This window comes from Paramisgurnus dabryanus, chromosome 14 (genome assembly GCF_030506205.2).
Source record: "Paramisgurnus dabryanus chromosome 14, PD_genome_1.1, whole genome shotgun sequence".
Classification (NCBI taxonomy): Eukaryota; Metazoa; Chordata; class Actinopteri; order Cypriniformes; family Cobitidae; genus Paramisgurnus; species Paramisgurnus dabryanus.
This window is the reverse complement of record NC_133350.1, coordinates 34,805,986-34,829,692: the sequence shown is the minus strand read 5'-3', so window position 1 is coordinate 34,829,692 and position 23,707 is coordinate 34,805,986. Positions and strand designations below refer to the sequence as shown.

At 42.7% G+C, this 23,707-nt stretch overlaps 1 protein-coding gene across 1 annotated transcript in view; it reads left to right on the top strand.

Moving 5' to 3' along the window:
• LOC135758142 (A-type voltage-gated potassium channel KCND3-like) overlaps positions 1-23,707 on the top strand; it is a 316,405-nt gene that overhangs the window by 178,811 nt on the left and 113,887 nt on the right. The gene's annotated exons all lie outside the window — the stretch shown is intronic.

Below are 23,707 nucleotides of genomic sequence, written 5' to 3'. Positions count from 1 at the left end.
AGCAGAAGAAAGAAATTGATACAGGTTTGGAACAACGTCTCGGTTACGTATGTAACCCTCGTTCCCTGGAACGGAGACGTCACGCCGTGACCGACGAATTGGGAACCGCTTCGTGGGGACCTATCTTCTTCGATAAACTATTAAAAAGCCAATGAAATTGGCATGCAGGTATTTGCATCTGCCGGCGCCGCGCGAGTATTTAACAAGAGGCAGGTGCGTATACAAATTACTCTTTTCGCTGAGAAAGCCGAGCATCTAGTGCCCGGCCACACTCAGCAGTGGAACAGCAACTGTGGCAACGGGACGTGACGTCTCCGTTCCCTTCCTTCAGGGAACAAGGGTTACATACGTGATCGAGACGTTCCCTTTCAGTCGGTCACTACGACGTCACGTCGTGACCGACGGATTGGGAATCCCTAGCAAAGCACCACTGGAGCTGACCCTTCCAGTGCCTGCGTAAAACCTTCCGTCTTCACTTTACGAGAGACGGAATCTGGGCTTACTGCAGAAGGCCGGTCATTACTTGTTCCTAAACCCACGGTAGCGAACTAGGCAAATTGGGAAGCGAATCCGGCCTGGCGGAACTAGGAGACACTGCGGAGCCTACCCAGAGGAGATTGTACGAATGGGTGGCGCAAAATAGCCCGTAGGTCTATGACGTGACTCTCTATATTTATACTAGAGAGAGAGCAGAGCGGACTCTGCAAGGAAAAACGTGGTAGATTAGCTCCACGGAAAATACGCGCATAGGACACCTCAAGGGGGTGCTATACGGGTGCCTAGCCAAACACAGGTTTTCAAGAATACAGCTAGTGAGAGGCTGACAGCCGATGCTCCGCTACATCGACTGTCAAGGCGATGGAGGAAAGTCAAAACCTTATTTTCTGACGTTTTGACCTTATAGCCTTCGATAGTGGTGCAGTCGTGCAGCACCAAAACGGAGGCTGCAAGCCGACACAGGAGCCGACTCTGAGTATCTCTACCAGTTTGAGGAGAGAACACGAGAGGATAACAGCTCAACACGAACACTGTAAAATCTGGTGAACGTGTTAGGTGTCGCCCAGCCAGCTGCTCTACAATGTCTGTTAGCGAGGAACCACGAGCCAATGTCTTAGATGAAGCCACACTTCTAGTAGAGTGGGCTCTCAAATAAAGGGGCATGGAATGCCCTGCTTTTCGTAAGCAAGGGCGAAGTGTCTACAACCCAGTGAGACATCCTTTGCTTGGTGACAGCTTTCCCTTTCTGCTGACCATCATAACAAAGAGCATAAGTAAATGAAAAGTAAATATCAACTAACTACAATATCAACTTTTACAACAAACGATTATTTATTTAAAACCTACATGGTTCCTCTTATTAGCTGTTTTGGACCGGATTTCTAAACAGTTATATTACCTTCTAACTAAATGACGTTTCTAAAATGATTAAAATAAGCAATGTTTCAGACATATTTCATAAAACGAATGAACAAATGAAACGTTTAAATTAGGGCTGCAGGTATCGATTCTTTTTGTAATCGATTAATCTAGCACTTAATCAATCGATTAATCTAGCACTTAATCGATCGATTAATCAGATAACCTTTTTGTGTTTTTAAACAACCAAAACATTTGGCTCCAAAACTAAGCCTTTTGATTGCTATTTTTACCTATTTAGTGTTATAAGTGCCAGTGCCAACAATTAAGCAATTTAATTTATTACAGTTTTTACCAATTGCTTACACACGTTTTCAAAAATAAGTCTCCTTTTTTCAAAACTCTACACATAATTCTTAAAACTGCACACACAAAATGCAAAGTAGCTCACATCTCCTTCAAAATGCAACACTGCATTCAAAATGCCACAAACACATGTCAGAATGAAGCATTTGCATCAAATGGCAAACACTTCTTTCATAATAATACATTTTTGGATATACCATGTAAACACTGCTGTTCTAAATCTAAAGCTCTTTGGTCTTTCATAGGCTTATATCTACATTTCAATACAATGTTCTTCAGTGAAAGTAATCTGCTGAGAGGGGTAACAAGTACACCGGAAACGCCAATCCAATGTAGAAACAAAAAATATTTATTAGTCCAAACATTACTGTTGTATACATTAGCATACAACCAAACTATAAACATGTAAACCAAAAGTATATTCTTTACAGTAGAATACAGTAAATTCAGGGGCGTCATGCACCAATTTTTTTTAAGGGGGCAGAGTGTGCACAGTTCACAGAAATTTGTGCATACACATACATCAAACGAATTATATTATAGAGCTTTCAGTTTTTTCCATGGCACTTACATTTCTAACAATATGAGCGCCCCTGACTTCATGCAAAAAACTCCAAAATAAAAGTGTTGACTCACTTTCATTTCAAATACTATTCAATCGGAATAATGACATGATATTGGTATCATATTTAAAACAGATACGACATGTTTTATTTATTTAAGTTTTGTTTAATGACTTGTTTAATTGTGTCATTAATGCATTTGGCACAACAACTGCATTATGAAATTAATGTCATTTTAAATCCATAAAGTATATAAACAACGAAAATGACATAAGCTATAGAGCAACGTGATTGATTTTAATGTTCAATAATGATTTTAAAAAATATGTTTAGATAAAATGATTAGAGGAACGAATTTACATTAAATTTTACCTCATTTGTGAGCATGTGTGATCCCGCGCCCACTTGAACTCTGGCGAACTTTGGCGTTGTGCCAAGAAGATGAATCTAGAACTTTCTACTAATATAACGTCGAGACGGTCACATTTTAAACATTTTCTACAGAGAGGACGTTAACTGCACATTACCGTACTGGGGTTTGAAAATGTTGTGAGCGTTTCTTGCGTGTTTTAATTCCTCAGATAGCCAAATGCAGCAGCAACATGAAAGCTCGTGAGCGCGCTCACGCTGATGACGTCTGTGGCTGCTCTGACTGCAGCGCCTGCCGCCAGAAAGTAATGTAACATGTTCAAAACACTATCATAATGGCAAAAACCTCTCAAAAGTAACAAGGATGCAGCACAGAATTAATAATATTGTGCATATTAAACAGATTAAAAGACAAGTTACCGATTGATGGACGCTTGTTTGATTTTCAGGTTGCATGCAAAATCCATTTGGCTCAAAAAACCAAGGGGGCACGTGCCCCCTCAGTTTGAATGGGCATGACGCCTCTGAGTAAATTGTGTGTTGTGTCCCGGTCCAGGAATTTGCAGGTGGGTGGGGTGCAGATTGCCAAAACGGGTAATCTGACGTTTGACCTATTTTTAGGCTTATCTATACTACTATAAAGTAAAGCAGTGATTGGTAAGTGATCAGTAAAGCAATTAGTGTTTACACATTGTGAGGAGTGTGTCTGTGGGACCTGGTGAATAAGTGTAGCATTTTGGTGCGTGAGAGAGACGAGGATGCATGCGTGTGTGTGTGTGAAGGGATTCTTTTTTATGCTATACTATCTTGCAATTAAACCAGAATACGTTTACTACCTGAAAACATCAAAGCTAAACATCATATCCAGTCAAATCGCACCACAACATTGCTACAAATACAGTATGGGATTAAAATCAGCGAACATCAATAGGCTTAGGCTACGTTGTTTGAGCAACGCTTGGTGAAACAGCAGTGGATGTTTTCGGTTCAGATGCTGAATGTAATGATAAGAATGTTATGATTCCAAACTTTAGACATTCTCTGCCGTTTATGGACATCTTTACTCTCTGCCATCGCGCCAACTAAATTCAAAATGTATGAAGCACTATGGTGTGCTTGCTCAACATTGAACAACGGTCCGTGTGAATCATATCCCTGCATCTATAGTGTGCGTCATAGGAATTTAGCGAGGAATTTTTGTAATCAAGTTAATCGAGTAACTTGATGAACTGTTTCAGCCCTAGTTTAAATCATGTAAAAGCAAGCATTAAAATAGTTAAGGTCTACTGGACATTACAGACTAGCAAACGGAAGCTGACAAAACTAGTTTAATAACAGTTATGTCATGTGAAAAATGACCCAACATGCAACCCAACAAGGTTAAACAGAAACTACCCAACACTAATAAAACAACCCACTAAAATAACCCAACTGGCTCAACCCAGCAGTTGGGTTGAATAAACAACCCAACGTTTTTTAGAGTGTATAGCAAATAGAAGTGTAATAGGTGGGATAAAGTACAGTACAGCAGGGGCGGATCTAGAAAATTTTTTATGGGGTGGCAAGGGGGTGGCATGAGAACTACGAGGGGTGGCAATGAACTAAGCATCCTTGCATGGTTGTCGTGGATGCAAGAAATTATATACTGTATATACTATATTCGGGGTATACACTGGACCTCAAATTTTTATAACATAAAAAAAGGCAACAATGTTCCCATAAGTACCTTTAGCATCTCTACTGTAGCACCCTTTGTCTTAATACTAAGTTAATACATACATCTTACCAATACCTAAAAACACTGACTGTAACCATGATGAGCAAGGTTGAACATAATGGTATAAAGACTGTTATATAAATAAAATAGGTTTGCCTAGTTTATATTAATGTAAAACATATGAAAGGCACACATCTCCTTCTCTCATAACCCTCTTCTTTAATCCTTTCACTCACTTCATGATGGATTTCTGTCTTTTCACTTCTTTTTAGCTCTTTGCCATCCATTTCTGTGTTTCTTTCTTTCATGACTTTATCTACTCCTCTGCCTTTCACAACATATTTTTCTGTTTTATTTGTACCTTCCACTCCCATAGTATTTGATTTTTCTATTCTTTCTGGTTAAAAAAATGGATATCAGCCTTTCTTTTCATAGTATCATGGAAAACGCAGCATTAAATTGTCTTTTAAGCTTTCTAAACATACACAACACTGAATAGTTTTGTCTCCTTAATGAAGACAAATAAAAACATTAGACAATATCATAACGAGCGATAGCATATGCACGTATGGAATATTTTGATTGCTGCACACTAGCTAAGAAGACTTGACAGGCTAACTCTAAAAACGAGCTGCTTAAAAGATATTTACTGCTTATGTCACGGGGTGACTTTCTGAGGGCGGAACTAAGATGTTGGAGATTGGTTCCGCCCGGACCGTAAAGTGCAAACAAAGGCACTTCCGGGAACTCCGGGAGGGAAAATTAGGTTTGATCGGGCACAGGTGTGGTAAGCGAATGTGGCGATCACGGATTGGACAACAGAGAGAAGCGGAGAAGGGTATCAAGGGCTTCTGAAGTTGCAAACGAGGCAGTTCGTTCTAGCCGATCCGGTGAGAGGAAGTGGAGTGTCTGCGCGAGCGCAGTATTGTGAAGGCGGAGGAATAATGAGTGACTGGGTGAAGAAGGATATAGGGACACAAGAGATTGGGCTGAGTATTTATACCTTTCAATGATGATGTGTGAAACAACGTGTGCAAACAAGTGCTATGTTCTGAGTGTGTGCAACAGGAATACTCACCAAAAGCGTCTCAGAAGGAGGATTTCTGGTGTCAGGAAAACCGAAGGAAAGAGGATTCAGCTGACCACTGGAAGGAGAAAGAGACAAAAGGAGAGTATTAGTGTGTGCTTGTAAGTACCTCTGAACATCTTTGAAAGCTACATCTTATGGGAGAGTGAATCAAGCAGCGAATATTCGGCCCACCGCAGCAGTTTTCAGCTTTACCGTTTTCCATTGGAGTCTCAGAGCAGGCCAACGCCAGGATGCCAACCACCGCTTAAGATATAGAACTTACTTTTTGCTCACTATCCTGTAGTCTCAACTGCCACAAGTCAATCAGCCCTGATGAAATCGTTCTATGTGAGTCCCCACCTGCCGAAGTGAAAGTAAAGCCCCAGTCACCTGTAAAGCCATTACCTTCGTCCATAGTTAGGAGCCACCAGAATGTGTTGCACGTTGCCAAAGTGAAAGTCAAGCCCTAGTCACCAGTGAATGTAACGCCCCAGTCACCTGTGAAAGTACTTACCTTCTGTCGATAGCTGAGAGCTACCAAATTGCGTTGCACGCCGTCCAAGTGAAAGTAAAGCCCTGGTCCACCTGTGAAAATACTCACCTTTTGTTTATAGCCAAGAGCTTCCAAACTGTGTTGCACGTTGTCCATGTGAAAGTAAAGCCCCAGTCACCTGTGAAAGTACTTACCTACTGTTGATAGCTAAGTGCTACCCAAACTGTGTTGCACGTTGTCTATGCGAAAGTAAAGACCCAGTCACCAGTGGAAGTACTTACCGTCGTCTATAGCTAAGAGCTACCTGATTGTGTTGCACGTTGTCCATGTGAAAGTAGACCCCAGTCACCTGTGAAAGTACTTACCTCCTGTCAATAGCTAAGAGCTACCCAAACTGTGTTGCACGTGGTCTATGTGAAAGTAAAGCCCCAGTCACCAGTGAAAGTACTTACCGTCATTTATAGCTAAGAGCTGCCCGATTGTGTTGCACGTTGTCCATGTGAAAGTAAAGCCCCAGTAACCAGTGGAAGTACTTACCTTCTGTCTATAGCTAAGATCTACCCGACTGTGTTGAACGTAGTCCATGTGGAAGTAAAGCCCCAGTCACCAGTGAAATTACTTACCTTCTGTCTATAGCTATGAGCTGCTAGACTGTGTTGTACGCTGCCCAAGTTAAAGCAAAGCCCCAGCCCCTGTGAATACTTGCCGTTTGCCAACAGCTACTGGCCACCGATTTGTGCTGTTGGAAGACAAGGCAAAAGCCTCTGTTAGTTGTATAGTGTCTGTTGTCTGGAAATAATTGGGAACCAGCTTAGTGCGTTACACACCTCTTTGCCGGCCGAAGAGCACACTGTGTCTGTCTTTTACCTACAACTTGCCGATACTTACCTGTGTTTCCACCACAGCTCGAGTGCGCCCTCTCCTGCAGTACCCACCTGTGCCTCCATCTAGGAAGTCGGTGAAATACTTACCTCAGTGTCCCTCTGCATTGCCATCCGACGGGCGGAGCTGAGTTGGCAGCCAGGCGCACAGAAAGCCCAGGTATTGAACTCCATCTTCCAAACTACTCACCCTTGTTCTCTTTACACCCAGGAGAAGGCGAGAGCCTCGGGATTGGCGCCCTGTGAAAAGAACACAGCAGAGGATCAGTGAAGAAACTATTAACGTCGCAAGGAAAGGAGAGGAAGTAGGAAAAGGACCCACCTGAGACCTACCTGCGACTAAGTCATAGTGACTCAAGACTGTGCCCTCCAATCCATTGGATTTTAGTTTCCCTTTCCCCCTTCCCTGATCTTTTTAAGTAAATTAATAAAGCTTGTTTTAATTATACATACCTTCTCTTGTGTGTCTGGTCATTGGGGTGTCTTTGGGAACTCCTCGAGGTGAAAACTAGGAAGGGGCGTGACTTGCAACATCTGTGGTCCGCTCTGACCTGTGACAGAATTTGGCATAGTTGGCAGGGCCATCTCGGGTTGAGCGACCAAGGTCCCCCAATGGCCGACAACGAGTTACCAGAGGCCCCACCCCGTGTCATGCCCGTATTCATGGGAAACCCCTGGGTCCAGAAGTATGGTGGTTCCGTGTCTGAAGTACGCCTGTCCGAGTGGAAAGCCCAAATCGAATACTTGGCCGACTCCAATGGCTGAGTGCGGCACAGCAGCTGCAATTTGTCCTCAACTCCCTAGAGGGGGAAGCACGGCGGGAAGTCCAGGCCGCCCCAGATGCCGTCCGAGCCACCGCCAAAACTGTCTTCCAGTTCTTGAGAGACCAGTATGGCGATACCACCCCAGTAGCTGTCTTTAGAGCCCAGTTCTTTAATTGTAAACAAGGCCCCCGCCAACCCATCCGAGCCTTTGCCCTGAGACTACGGTAGCAGTTTACACGGCTACAAGGACGTCAGGATCATGGTCTCGCGGATGGAGAGACCCTGTTGAGAGATCAATTCCTGTTGGGGTTGAGAGAAGGCCCAGTACGCCAGAGCCTGCGAGTACAGTTTCGAAGAGACCCCGAGCTCACGTTCGAGGACCTAAAGAAGGAGGTGGTGGCTTTGAAGACCGATCAGGCTGAAGTAAAAGACCCTCCTGTGTGTGCGGCCGTAAGTAGCTCTGCAGCGTCTGCCTCGGAAGCAGCAGACTGGAAACACGCCCTGAAATTGGAACTCCTTAAAGACGTCAGGGAACAAATGACGGAGTAGTCCAAGACGCTGTTAGAGGAGCTACGACTTGGCGCCTCGAGGAATGAGGTAAGGCCTGCCCCCCGAGACCGTGTATACTCCGAAGGTGTGACCTAGCCGGCCAACCCGCCCTAGATTCGAATGGGATGAACAGGGGCGACCTATTTGTATCCGTTGTGGAGAACCGGGCCACTATAGTCGACAGTGCGGCCCCCGAAGAGGCTCGGAGGGGGGTTTTTAGGTCGACCGGCCACAGTGGGTTGTGTGGTCGGGACCCCTTTAGATGACCCATCCATGGAAGCTGGCTCGAAGGATAAGATGATTGGGCAAAGCCCTGTGGTAGAGGTCCAAGTGTGCGGCGTTAAGATACAATGTCTCGTCGATACAGGATCTCAAGTCACTCTATTTTCGGAGAGCCTGTCGCAAGAGCTGTTTGGGAAACAGAACACGCAAGAAACAGAGGCCCCCTGGCTCACCCTGAAAGGAGCGAATGGGTTGGACATCCCCTATATTGGCTATAGATTGGCGGACTTGGAAATCCACAAAATTGTCGTGCCCCAGAAAGGAGTGATCATTGTCCAAGACCACTGCTTGGGAACGCACAGGGCCCTCCTAGGTATGAACGTCCTCTCGGAGTGCTGGGAGGAATTATTTCGGGCAAAGCCCGTTCAGAAAATACAGTTTGGAGAACGACAAGAATGGGAACGAGTTGTGGCTGACTGTCGCCGGATGCAGATGACCAGGGTCCGGAGGGACAGGGAAGAGACTGGTCGAGTAGCGTGTTGCTATGCACTGTCCGTACCAGCCAGGAGTGAGGCCATAATATGGGAAGGGTCCCCCAACGAGAACATGGACCAGAGGGCTGGGTACTGGTAGAACCCCACTTGGATTGCCAGCATGTGGAAGTGGCCCAAGGTCTGGCGGTGGTCCGACGGGGACAAGTTCCAGTAAAGGTACGGAATGAGAAGCCATATGCCATGCAGCCACACAAACACCAACGTCTGGCGAGAATAACGATGGTAGAGCCCCACCAAGTGCGAGAAGAAAGGGACGTGAGTTTCCGCCAGGTATGCCCTACCGTGGTCGAAGTGGCCCTGACTCAAGCAGACTCGCCCTCTAGGAACACTGGGGAGGGGATGCCCGGCCATCTATTGGGCGAATCCTTACGAGGAGAGGAATTGGAGCAGGCTCAGATACTTAAGCTACAGGAACTTCTGAGGAAGTGGCAACATGTCTTCTCTGCCCATGATGAAGATTATGGGTGTAGAAACATCGTGAAGCATCGGATCCCCATGGGGGAAGCTGGACCCAGTTGCGAGAGATATCGCCCGATACCACCCACCTTATATACGGAAGTTAGGACTCTGTTGCAAACAGTGGTGGACGAATTACACAAATCGTGTACTTGAGTAAAAGTAAAGATACCCAGGGTAAAATATTACTCAAGTAAAAGTAGAAGTACTTGCTTAAAATGTTTACTTGAGTAAAAGTACAAAAGTATCTGCCTCAAAATGTACTTAAGTACAAAAGTACTGTGATTTATTATGGCCGTATCATTTTTGTCACAAAACTCAAATTATGTGAAATAACTCTCTTGGCTAACCAATCAATTAATAGAAGGACATTAATAAATCAGACACTGATGTCTATTAAAATTATCATAAGCCTAAAACCTTAAAAACAAAAAATTTCCTTTAGCATCAAATGAAATAACAGGATTTGAGAGCAGTAAGTCTCATTTCAAGATTTATTTGTTAAATAATTTAACAGTTTAAGTGTAATAAAAACTTGACTTAAGCACAGGTTCACAATAGTTTTCAAAACATTAAATACATAACGTTATCTAGAAATCAGTCTCCCTTTCTTTGACAAATAAAACAAGCCTTACATAATATAATTTCGGAAACGTTTCATGTGCTTTAGCATGTCATATGTATATTGTAATACATAATTAAATGTATTTATATATTTTGGAAGCAAAACTTTTGAAAATATTAATAACAATCTCAGTTAATAGGGAGCACTCCAATCCACCTGCTTGTTTAAGCATCATACACTGCATGGCTAGTCAAAATGTCATTTATATTTTACAACAGTGTTGATAGTGATTCATTGTCATTTCAAAATAACAGAGCACTGAGCTTCAGAAGTGAAACAGCTAACTATACGGCTAAAAATAGCTTCAGCCTGCATAGCTTAAAGTTCATTCATGATAACGTCCTATATATTTTAGCAACACAATTAACAGTTTTCTGCAAGCTACTGTTAAGATTGCTCATTTAAAAATATAACCAGAATAAAAATGGCTTACCTCTACGCGTTTCCTTAGATTTGAAAGAGTATTCTTTTAAAACGAAATAGCAAAGTTTCAAGGCAGGCAGAGAAGACACGAAGGACTCGTTCTTTTATTCAAGGACTTAAAAAAACGCGCGTAAATAAGGCCATTGTTGTTGTGACGGGTCAGTTATCTCCTCCGTTGTTTTTGATTCTCCAAACGATGCATTGGCTGGCTGCTGCAATCGAGTGACTCGCGTAGCTTACGTGAAACAGCGCGGCAACCAAAACAAGTTCAAAACGAAGCGCATGCTGTACCCTGATTGGTGGTTTGACGCATCACGTGTGCATCTTAGTTTTTTTTTGTGCAGCTTTAGTTTGCCAAGTTACGTTTTTTATCCACTGATAAATAAAAAGGAACGACCGATTTTTTAAAAATGTAGTGGAGTAAAAAGTAAGATATTTGACTTTAAAATGTAGTAAAGTAAAAGTAAAAGTCTCCCAAAATAAAAGTACTTGAGTAAAGTACAGATACGCGAAAAAACTACTTAAGTACAGTAACGAATTACATTTACTTCGTTACTGTCCACCACTGGTTGCAAGGTATGCTCGACCGGGGAGTCGTTCGAGATAGTAGCAGTCTGTGGGCAGCCCCTATTGTATTAGGGCAGAAAAAGACAGGGGCCTGGAGGTTCTGTGTCGACTACCCCATATTGAACCAAGTGACTAAGAAAGATGCCTTTCCATTGCCTAGAATTGAAGACTCACTTGCCAGCTTGACAAAATCAGCTTGGTACTCCACATTGGATTTGGCCAGTGGCTATTGGCAGGTGCAGGTGGAAGAGGTAGACCGGGAAAAGACCACCTTTACAACCCCATTTGGTCTTTTTGAATGGGACAGGATGCCCTTCGGCCTTTGTAACGCCCCCGCCACGTTCCAGCGGCTGATGCAACGATGTCTGGGAGGTCAGTTGATGAAGTCTACACTTGTATATCTTGACGATGTGATTGTCTATTCCCCAGATTTTGAATCCCATCTGCAACATCTGGAGAAGGTCTTTCAGGCGATGGAAAGGTATGGGTTGTAGCTCCAACCAGATAAGTGCCACCTGCTACGGCGAGAGGTCCAGTTTCTAGGCCACCGGGTGAGTGCTGCAGGTGTCTCTGTGGACCCAGAAAAGGTAGCGGCAGTACGAGAGTGGAGTGCTCCAAAAACAGTGAGGCAAGTGAGATCATTCTTAGGATTTGTAGGATACTATCAACGGTTTATCAAAAATTTCTCTAAGATCGCAAAGCCTCTGAATCAGCCGCTGTCCAGGACGGGACGCCCTCGAGGTCGCGGGTCCCCTGCCATTACGTGGAGTCCCGAGTGTGAGACTGCTTTTCAGCGGTTTTGGCCTACGCTGATTTCACCAAACCCTTCGTTCTCTACACAGATGCCAGCAACCTCGGCTTGGGGGCCGTGTTAGCCCAGCAGCAGGAAGGAGTAGAGCGGGTTATTGCATATGCTAGCTGGAGCCTTCATCCCGCTGAGAGGAACGATGCCAATTATAGTTCCTTTAAACTGGAGTTATTGGCGCTGAAGTGGGCACTCAGTGAAAAATTCAAAGACTACCTCTGGGGCGCACAGATAACAGTGGTCACTGATAACAACCCGCTTGTACACCTACAGACAGCAAAGCTGGGGGCTGTGGAGCAGCGGTGGGTGGCTCAGTTAGCAAATTACAATTACCAGCTCCAGTATCGGCCTGGGCGGGAGCACACAAATGCCGATGACCTGTCCCGACTCCCGGACGCGGGGAGCTCAAGGAGTCCATTGGAAACGACAACAGACCAAGAGGAGGACAGGTACATGGTGGGCCTGGTGGAAGCGCATGGGAGTCAACGAGAGGTGGTACCCGTAAGCTGGGGGTGGGACCCCCGACGTTGGAGGGAGAGGCAACAGGGAGATAGAGAGGTGAGGACCTTGTGCAAATGGTTGGAACAGGGCCGAAGGCCAACGCCGGCGGAAAGGCAAACACAAAATGAACAGAACGGAAATTGCTGGGACAATGGACAAAGCACTGTAAAGTGGAGCTGTGACAACTGTATGGGTGTACGAAGACGCATACCACATCCTACCATCCCCAGGGCAACGGGGGGTGCGAGGAGTTCAATCAGACCTTGTTGGGTCTCCTGGGGACATTAGATCAGGAGCAACAGAACGACTGGGTGAGTGCCTTGCCAAATCTAATCCAGGCATATAATAACAGCATGCACAGTATTACGGGGTACGCCCCTACTTACCTGATGTTTGGCAGACATGTGCGGATGCCCACAGATCTGGTGTTGGGAACGGCGTCGACCGAGGAAGAGGTGGGCTTGACAGGGTGGGTGGGACGCCACCATCAACGTCTTCACTTCGTTTATGAGCCGGTTACCAAGAGAATACGAGCGGCCGGAAACAAAAATAAGTGGCTATACGACCGGACAGCCCGAGAGGCCCCCCTACTCCCTGGAGAGAGAGTGCTTGTACGGGACAACAGGCGGCAAGATAAAGGAAAGCTGAGAGATCGGTGGGAGGCCACCCCATACAGATGTGGCCTTTAAAAATGCGCGTCTCTGAGAGCAGAATGCCGCGAGCACTTCCGAAATTCTGCGAGATCCCGCAGAAGGGGGATTCGGTGGGGGACGCAGGAAATTAAAAACCTGTAGAGGGCAGTCGTGTTTCAAGTAGGCCATACTGACGACAATATGTGTGCTCGACTTTATGCTTTAAGCATACTATATGCTACTGAAATAAAATGACAGGGATTCTCGGTGCTTTGGCAGTACTTTGATGTCATATGCAAGCTTTTTGACAAAACATTTGGTTGGCGAAGTTTTCTTTTGCCAGTTACATAAACAGTCAAATATTCTTCATAAAAATCTGACTTTAACGCGGATCATTCGTCTTATTTTTTTGTGTACTTACAGTAGAAGAGACGTGATGTGATAGCTGAGTCTTATAACAAAATAATTTGTGAAGACCTTTGAAGAGACCGAGAGCATTTGCGCAATATCATTAACTAGTTTACCTAATTGTACATTTAGTTCCCTTTTGCATCTGAACGTTTTTAATAGCTTGAACATGGTTGTAATGCGCTTTTCTGCATTACTGTACTTTTTATATGGTATGAAACTCGATATAAAGTGTGCAATGGTGTTGAATAAATTTGTATAATGTGTTTTATTTTTGTAGTAAGTAAATAAAATCATATTGTGAGTGTAAATATTCAATTCGAGGAGTTTCTGAGGTGTTTGTCATCGGCAAAAGGCGCAGTTTCTCTGTTGCTGATTAAAACCCGTTGGCTATATGGGATTTTTTTAAATTAACATTTGTTCTACTTATTATTTTATTTTTTTTGCCTACATTTACTTAAATAATATCAATGTAAAAATAGTAAGTAAATCATAGTTCAAGTTAGGCGTAAAACTTACATTTTTTTAAGTTGATGTTAAATACAAATAATATTAATTTGAAGAAAGCAATTATTACAGTTTTAAAAACTTAAATATATAATTCTGACCTTATCAAATATATTGATTAAAATAATCTGTAAATTAAATACTTATATTATTAAGGCGTATACATCAAATAAAATATGTACATATTAAACAAAATATCTATTTCTAGTCATTACTGTAATTTTGGTTTGTCTAACTAAAAAAAATCAAATAACTGACATTAAATTATTTTATTAGGTTACTTTAATCATTTATTTTAGATAGCCTACATTTACAAAGCCACTGAATCATTTTTACAGTGTATACATGATCTTACGGTATTATTAAATGCATATAAATAAAAATATGTAAAACTGAATAAAAGAGATGTCATACACGGACTCCATGAAAGCATACGTTTTCTAGTTCGGTCCACGTGGGTTAAACCGTCTCATAGCCTATTCTCCATAAAAATCCGACTTAAATGCGCATCATTTGATTCATTTTTCTGTGCAATTAGAAGAGACGTGATGTATAACTGAGTCTTATAACAAACATCTAATTCGCGTAGACCTTGAAGAGACCGAGAGCATTTGCGCAATATCATCAACTAGTTTATCTAATTGTACATTTAGTTCATTTTTGCATCTGAACGTTTTTAATAGCTTGAACATGGTTGTAATGCGCTTTTCTGCATTACTGTACTTTTTATATTATCATGTTTTCCTTTACATGGTATGAAACTCGATATAAAGTGTGCAATGGTGTTGAATAAATTTGTATAAGGTGTTATACTTTTGTAGTAAGTAAATAAAATCATATTGTGAGTGTAAATATTCATAAATTCTTATTATTATATAAATTCTTATAATTCTTACTTATTATTATTTTTATTTTTTTTGCCTACATTTACTCAAATAATATCAATGTAAAAATAGTAAGTACATCATAGTATAATAATATTAATTTGAAGAAAGCAATTATATATTTTATTTTTAATTTCATTTTTGAGCATTAACTAATTTATCTAATTTTAAATTTTTGTGATTTGTGAATTCATGTTCTGCCTGCCCCAATTCCAAATATTCTGTTGTATTATTATTCCCATTTTTTGTTAAACCGAGTATAACTCCCAAGCTGAACACCTACAAAACTAACTACCGTTTTGTCCAGTTTTAACAGTGTATGATATTCAGCTCGTCTTGATTTAATTATTTTATTCCGCCGAATGGAAAAAATCCATAGGCTATCTGAATGAATGGGATTCAGGAAATCAGTTAGTAAGACCTTTCGGCAGATCACGTTTGCCAAAACACGAAAAGAAACGCGTTTTCAAAAGATATTGGAACAAACACAGACGTTTTCATCCGGACGCAATTACATTTCTCAGATGACCTCTGAGTTCGGCGAAAAACAGTAGGTAAAATGCTCTGAAATTTACAGATTACAAAGGTCGTCAGAGAAAAACACAGACATGGCCGATTCAGACGGGATTAAAAACACAGTGGACCTCGGAGAAGCATGATTTTCTCAAAATGATTTTTGTCGAGGGTGCCCCACAAGCACGAGTGTGAAGCCTATGAATGAAAACGTTATTATTCGCTTTGCGTCATTTCACACGCACCAGCGCAGCGCGTACACTGGCGCGGAGCAGAGCAATTCAATTCAATTCAATTTTATTTATATAGCGCTTTTCACAAAAGTCAATTGTTTCAAAGCAGCTTTACATAAATAGAAGCAGTGAAAAGCACAGAAAACGACAGATAGCACAACAAAATACATGAAAGCATGAGCAGTTAAATTTGCTGCGGCTATGACTCAATATTATAATTGCACGTATTACTAAAGCAACGTATAGAAGAGGAAGCTAGGTAAAGCCCAAAAAGGCTGCCTCCCCGGGGTGAAAAACCCCCTAGGAGAAAAAAAAAACCCCGTGCTTTTATCCGAGGAAAAATAAGTCCTAGGAGGGAAAAACCCTTGGGAGAACGGAAATGGAGATTTAGCGGAGATTAAGCGGTTCTGTCGGTGATCGTTGGTCAGGTATCAGCTGGGCATAACGTTGAAGGACAGCCAGTAGATCAGAGGTGTGCCGACTTTCACATCTACCGGGACTGGGTCTGTTTGTCTCGTCCTCGGGTCGAGGACGAGACAGGGAGAGAAAAACAAAATCGTATTAGCGTAGCGGCCGTTCATATGTATTGAAGTGTCACACAGTGATGTGGTTTAACTCAGCTTAGTTCCAGACAGACTAAATATTGCGGCATAATTATGTTATCCATAGTTGAGGATTTAGCAAATTGGGGGCCCAATGCGAGGGTATATATGGTAAATAAGGGTCACCTTCCGATCTTTAAGAGAAAATGAAACCTGACGACCCGTTTGACTAAGGCCTAAAGCCCCACTGTCGTCGTTAATACAGGTTCAGTGGCAAACGGGTCTATATTGTATACCATTTACAGGACCAGGAGAAAACGCCAAAAACATCGCAACCCGACCATACGTGTTAACCCGTTTGACTAAGGCCGGAAGCCCCACTGTCGTCGTTAATGCAGGTTCAGTGGCAAACGGGTCTGTATGGCATACTATTCATAAGACTTACGATAGCGCCAAAATCGCAACCCGACCATACGTGCCAACCCGTTTGACTAAGGCTGAGAGGCCCCACTGTCGTCGTTAATGCAGGTTCAGTGGCAAACGGGTCTGTATGGCATACTATTCACAAGACACACGAAAGCGCGAAAAACGCAACCCGACCATACATACCAACCCGTTTGACTAAGGCTGGAGGCCCCACTGTCGTCGTTAATGCAGGTTCAGTGGCAAACGGGTCTGTATGGCATACTATTCATAAGACTTACGATAGCGCCAAAATCGCAACCCGACCATACGTGCCAACCCGTTTGACTAAGGCTGGAGGCCCCACTGTCGTCGTTAATGCAGGTTCAGTGGCAAACGGGTATGTATGGCATACTATTCACAAGACACACGAAAGCACGAAAAACGCAACCCGACCATACATACCAACCCGTTTGACTAAGGCTGGAGGCCCCACTGTCGTCGTTAATGCAGGTTCAGTGGCAAACGGGTCTGTATGGCATACTATTCACAAGACACACGAAAGCACCAAAATCGCAACCCGACCATACGTGCCAAACCGTTTGACTAAGGCCGGAAGCCCCACTGTCGTCGTTAATGCAGGTTCAGTGGCAAACGGTAGCAAACTATATAATGCAAGTAGGAAAAGGATCTTCCACTTTTAGACACTTTTGATAGTCTAGGGATAATCAAAAAGCTTTGTAGGTGATTAGTGATATTTTAAATTGGATGCGATATTTAACTGGTAGCCAGTGTAAAGATGCCAGAATTGGGCTTATGTGGTCATACTTCTTAGATCGAGTAAGTACCCTTGCAGAAGCGTTTTGAACTAGCTGAAGCTTGTTGATCTGATTTGAATGGCATCCCCCGAGTAGCGAGTTACAATAGTCTATTCTAGAGGTCATAAAAGCATGAATAAGCTTCTCTGCGTCAGATGTAGACAGCATATGGCGTATTTTTGAGATATTTCTAAGATGGAAGAATGCTGTGCGGCAGACGTTGGCGATATGACTATCAAAGGATAAGTTGCTGTCGAACATCACACTTAAGTTCCTAACCGTGGAAGATGGCACCACAGTACAGCCATCTATGTGCAATTTGTAATCTGACATATTATGTTTGTAGCGATTTGGTTCAATAATAAGTACCTCTGTCTTATTGGAGTTGAGCTTAAGAAAGTTTGGTCTAAAGTTATTAAGTTCTCCTTGGTCAAGCTGTGGTTTTTTAATCAGCGGTTTAATAACTGCTAGTTTGAAAGCTGCTGGAACGTATCCTATTTCTAGCGATGAGTTAAAGATGTTTAGAACCGGGGTTGACACTACAGGGAATACTTCTTTAAGAAGTTTTGTGGGAACGGGGTCTAATATACAGGACGATGATTTGGATGATGTGACTAGTTTAGAGAGCTCATCTATTGTAGTAGGTTTAAATGAATCAAGATGTTCGTATGGTAGTCTAGTGTTAAGTGAACTAATGGGTAGAGTGGTGGCTGCCTGGGTAGCTACGATGTTTTCCCTAATAGCCGAAATTTTGTTAGAAAAGAAGTTCATGAAGTCGTTACTATTGTGTTGAAGTTTACTATTGGTTTCTGTTTGTTCTTTGTTTCTAGTCAGTTTCGCAACTGTGCTAAAGAGGAAACGAGGGTTATTATGATTCTCATTTATAAGCTTGCTAAGATATGTAGATCTGGCGGTTTTAATAGCCTGTCTGTAGTGTTTAACACTCTGTTTCCATGCAGAAACTGCATCACTCTGAGGTGATATTTCGACGTCATTAATATTGAGTCCGAGTGACAGAATTAAGTCTAATGTGTGATTACGAGTATGCGTTGGCCCTGTTACGTTTTGTCTAATATTGAGAGAATTTAGAACATCTATAAACGCACGTCCTAACGCGTCTTTTGGGTTGTCCACATGGACATTAAAATCACCAACAATAAGAGCTTTATCTACAGCAGTGATGGGAATAACGGCGTTATAAGTAATTGGCGTTAGTAACTGCGTTATTTTTTTCAGTAACGAGTAATCAAATAAATTACTGTTTCCCCCGTTATAACGCCGTTATCGTTACTGACATTAAAATGCTGCGCGTTACTAAAATTGATCTCACTGAAGTGATTTTCAGCCGCGTATGCTCACTCTCTCAGCCAAACACTGTTGTTCTCTTGTGTGTGTGTTAGGAGAAACATAATGATTGGTGTGTCTCTGTGTTAGAGGGGGTGGGAGAACCACATAGCTGATGGTGATTGGCTTAGTTTCCAACGTTAGCCAACCAGAGGCAGAGTTCACAAACAGGCACGCCCACTCGCACAGTCCGAGTCTGAGCGAGCGAGCAGTGTAGAGCAACTGAGTCACTTTGTCGCTAGATTTAGGAACTTTCTATCACTTTAGCGACTTTATAGGACTAATCTAGCGATCTTTTCTGACGTGGTTGGAGACATTTGTAGACTGACATGAAAATGCGCGTCGTTTTTCTCTTCTCAACGAGCAGCGGTGCGTGCTGCTGCTGTGCCCCATCTCAAAGCACTGACATGCAGCCCGGTCATCGCGCATCAATCACTCGGAAAACACAGGCGACAGGGTGATGGCAAGTACAACAAGCTCAAAGGTAGCGATCGCAAACACGAAGTATAAAGCACTACTTTTCCATTTTTGATGTGAAACGCAAGAATGTTTGTGTAATGTGCAACTTATGCCCATGAAGAAAAAGTCTCTCCACGTCTGTGGCAAGTAATTCTGATCTAATAAAGCACCTCAAATCGTCACATGCTGCCAAAAAATTGGTGATTTCTCTTTAGTATTCATTTTAGTCATTTAACATATTGAATTTGTAAGGGGTATTCAAGTTATTTGAAATATTAGATTTTTTTAAGTAACGCAATAATTACTTTTCCTGGTAATTAATTACTTTTATAATAATGTAACGCAGTTACTAACTCAGTTACTATTTTTGAGAAGTAATTAGTAACTATAACTAATTACTTTTTTAAAGTAACGTTCCCAACACTGATCTACAGTGACTACAAGCTCAGATAGGAAATCTGCTATTTCATTAAGGAAATCTGCATGGTGGCCCGGTGGTCTATAGATTGTCGCTAAAGCAAAAGAAAGCTGTTTGTGGTTACGATCAGTTATTTCCATATTTAACAACATTACTTCAAATGATTTAAATTTTAGCTCAGATTTTTGGTTTACTTTAAAAATTGTGTTGTATATTGTAGCTACACCACCCCCTCTCCCCTTTAATCGAGGTTCGTGTTTATAATAATAGTCTTGTGGGGTGGATTCATTTAAACTAATGTAGTCGTCTGCTTTAAGCCAGGTTTCTGTTAAACAGAGTACATCTAAGTTTTGGTCTGTAATTATTTAATTGACAATAGGTTCTTTATTGGTAAGCGATCTAATGTTAAGAAGGCCGAATTTTAACATTCGAGATTCATCTGTTAATGTATTGTTTTCTAATTTTATTTGAATCAGATTTGTACCAGATGTAACAAGCTGTGCCCTGTATTTATTTGTTCGGGGAACAGATACAGTTGAAATGTGCTGATATTTCGGTAAGATTGACTCGAAGTGCTGGGATATAAGTGGTCTTGACATATCACGGCAGCTAACAGATGGACGGTTAAGCCGATCCGTCTGTTTCCTGACCTGGGCCCTGGATAGTCAGACTATATCAGAATTAAGACTATTGATCAGCTTTTTAGTGAGTATAGCACTTCCTTCCGATGACGGATGAAGGCCATCTCGGGTTAGGAGAAATGGTCTTCCCCAGAAATGCTTCCAATTGTCTATAAACCCTACGTTATGCTGAGGGCACCACTTTGACATCCATCCATTGAGAGACACTAATCTACTATGTGTTTCATCTCCCCGGTAGGCGGGGAGGGGACCAGAGCATATTACATTGTCTGACATTGTTTTTGCAATTTCACACATCTCCTTAATATTATCTTTGGTGATTTCCGACTGGCGGAGCCTAGTGTCATTCGTGCCGGCGTGAATAACAATCTTAGAAAACTTCCGCTTAGCATTAGCCAGCACTTTAAGTTTGGATCTAATGTCAGACGTTCTGGCTCCCGGTATACAGTCGACTATGGTGTTTGGTGCCTCAATGTTAGTGTTCCTGAGTATAGAATCTCCAATGACCAGGGCACTTTTAAAAGGTGTTTCAGCTGGTATACTCCTTAGGGGATCGAATCTGTTAGAAATTGTCGTTACGTTATGGGTCTTAGAAGGACGCCTTATATGACTATGCCGCCTAACAGTCACCCAGTTTGACCGCCGACTTGACTCTGATGACGGAACCGAGCCATGTGTATTTTGATAAACACTATGCGCGCTCGATACAGTATTTGTAATATTTATATTAGCATCTGATGTCGGAACCGAGCCATTAGTCTTTTCGCTCGATAGATTATTTGCGACCGTAACATTAGCAGTTTTGCTATCCTCAACTAGCGTTCGGATGCGCAATTCTAGTTCAGCAACCTTCTCAGTTAACCTTAATACTTCAATACACTTAGTGCATGTAAACCCCTCTATGCTAACAGCAGAAGCTAAACTATACATGTGGCAAGTAGTACATGTAACAATAACAAGCGGAGTCTTACCGCTTTCATGCTGGGCGATGGCGTCTTCGTTTACCCGAACGCGGTCCCCGGAGCTGCATCGCGTGGGGTGTTCGGTTGTGACACGCCTCGGTCGCCTGCGAACGTCTGGGTCCAGGGTGATGTTTGGCTTGCTGAATCTGCGAAGGCCGGGCAGCGGTTCCTCCACAGCTTTTTTTTGTTGCTCGCTTGTGGACGTCGGAAGGCAGGGTGAAGTGGGCGCTGTACCTCGCCTTGGATCTGCTAAAACCGGGAAACAACTCCTCCACAGCTTCCCGCTCAGGTGAGGATAGGTCAGAAAAGCATATATCAGATGAATCCGCCATTAGATCGGAAAAAGCTAGCTTCAGCCTCCACCGTGTGGATGCTATTGGGCTATAAGCTAACACTGGGTGTTTATTAGTGATAAATAGTTTCACGTGGTAGTACTGCTCAATAATCGTCATGGTAAAGTATTCCTATGTAAAACTAATAAGTTATATTATATAAATAGGAATAAGATGGTAAAAAGAAGCTTTTAGATGATGAACTCGACGGAGCTACGATGCAGGATCTGTTCAGCGTGACGTCACAAACCGGAAGTTGGCCCTCTGTCTCCTCTCCTCTGTCACGCGCACTCCAGTCAGACGAAGGACCAAGACCTTCAGCCAAACCCTGTTGCTGAAGGAGACGGACCGGAGCTCCGGCAATGTGTGTTGTGGACCCGAGGAGGCGGAGCTAGTTCTATTTCCTATTTAAACTAAGGCTTAGTCCTAGCTTAAGCTTATAAAGACCCCGCACAAACCCTGCTACAGCTCCTGAGGGGGTGCTCTCACTATTCACATGTAAATAAAATGGTTAGAAACCAGTTTTTCTGGTTCTCATTGCAGGACTGTGCTGGGGGAGGGAATTCCGTTTTCATGTGGAGACACTTAACAAACACATTTGAAATACACCAAGTTCCAGATTACAACAAACACCAAAAAAACATCACGTTTGATAGCAGTGCATGTAGGCCCTACTTATTTGAGTATAATGATAGAGTAAGTATTGTGGTGGACACTATTTTGGATATCAAATTGTCCTTTTCTCCAGACAAATAAAACACTGATGTGCATGTCTATAGATCTTATCTATAGAGTCATTGCTATCATTTTCACTTTTGTGTTGGGTTAATTCCCTGACCAGACCTCGGTCATTTTCTCGTCTTATAATTTGACTCAACGCTCAGCGCTCGTGTGGCTTCTTGCTGCGCCGCGCAGACCGATCGGCATGTGACATCTAATAAGCAGAGGTGGGACAAAGTCATTGTTATGCAAGTCACAAGTAAGTCTTTGACCTCGAGTCCCGAGTCAAAGATGAGGCAAGTCCCAAGTCGAGTCAAAAGTCAAAGCCGGTTAGACTTAATTTGCACTAAGCAGACCTCTGGGTGATGTCAAAGTACCGCGAGAGCGATTCAAAGCGGATTTCTCCACGTGATAACTGGAATCGCTCTCGCGGTACTTTTCTGTCACTCGGCTGTGGGTTTTTGTAGCGCCACACCAGTCTGCTCCCCAGTCACTTTCGCGCCGCTATAGTAATTTCATATGCCGATTGGATCGCGCAGTTCGGCAGAAAGTCAAACACACCAAATATATATGCATTTCAACCCACTAAAGTAGCAAGTGTAGCATGCTAATGGTCAGTGCTTCACTATGACTAAAAATTTAAAATGTCACAAAACCATGTTACGCATCCTCACGCTATTTTTAGCGGGTATACGGAAATCCTTCACAATTCCTAGTAGACTACACCACTGCTGAGCTGTACTGCTGGTACGGTCCCAACATCCAAACCAACCTGGGACTGCAGTGATTGGATGTCGTGCAGGCAGCGCGTGTGCACTCTGCATGCAGATGGTGCACATTTTTTTCATAGATGCAGGTTTTCTGAGAGCGGCGCGGCCGTGTGAATTTTTTGTGAAATGGGTAGGTTGCTTCACTGCTGATTCTTGCCATACCTCCGTTGCCTAAATGCGCACGCATACGGTGCCATGTCATTATGTACAAACAGTTAAAGGGTCTATTACGTAAGATGAAGTCAAAATGAAACCGAGATGACCAATAAAATCAAACCAGGCAGACAGAGGTGCAACACAGAGGTCAGATGCGCAGTTAGTGGAAGTGCAAGAAAGATGTAAGCAATCAAACGCTGACTATTATACAGCAGTTTAATGACGAGCAATATAAAACCACAGTGACTGTCAAGGTGACAGGACAAGAAACATTACTCCAGCTGAGCACATATGGGTGTCCAAATTTAATGCGCTGCTTTCTCTCCCTCCAGTAATTCACTTTCCGTTATTCAGCGTGTTTATTAACAAAATTTCAACACCACCCTTTAATTCTTGAAGATATGTTTTTTACTGTATAATGATAAGATTCACTGTGTTGCACTGGACTTCTGCTAAGCTTGAACTTGAAAACGCGATGCATCACGTGCGTGGTACAACGCTTCATCCACCCGTAGCGCGCGTGCACGTAGTTTAAATGTTCATATTTTGGCTTGAACATTTTATTGCATTCAGTCTTAAAGCCTAATAAACAGTACCTGTTGAAGTCATAAGTTAAATAAATAACAAAAGAAGAGAAAGTGTGCAGCAGTGTGCCCAGGATGGTAAAATAGGTAATTATTACAATG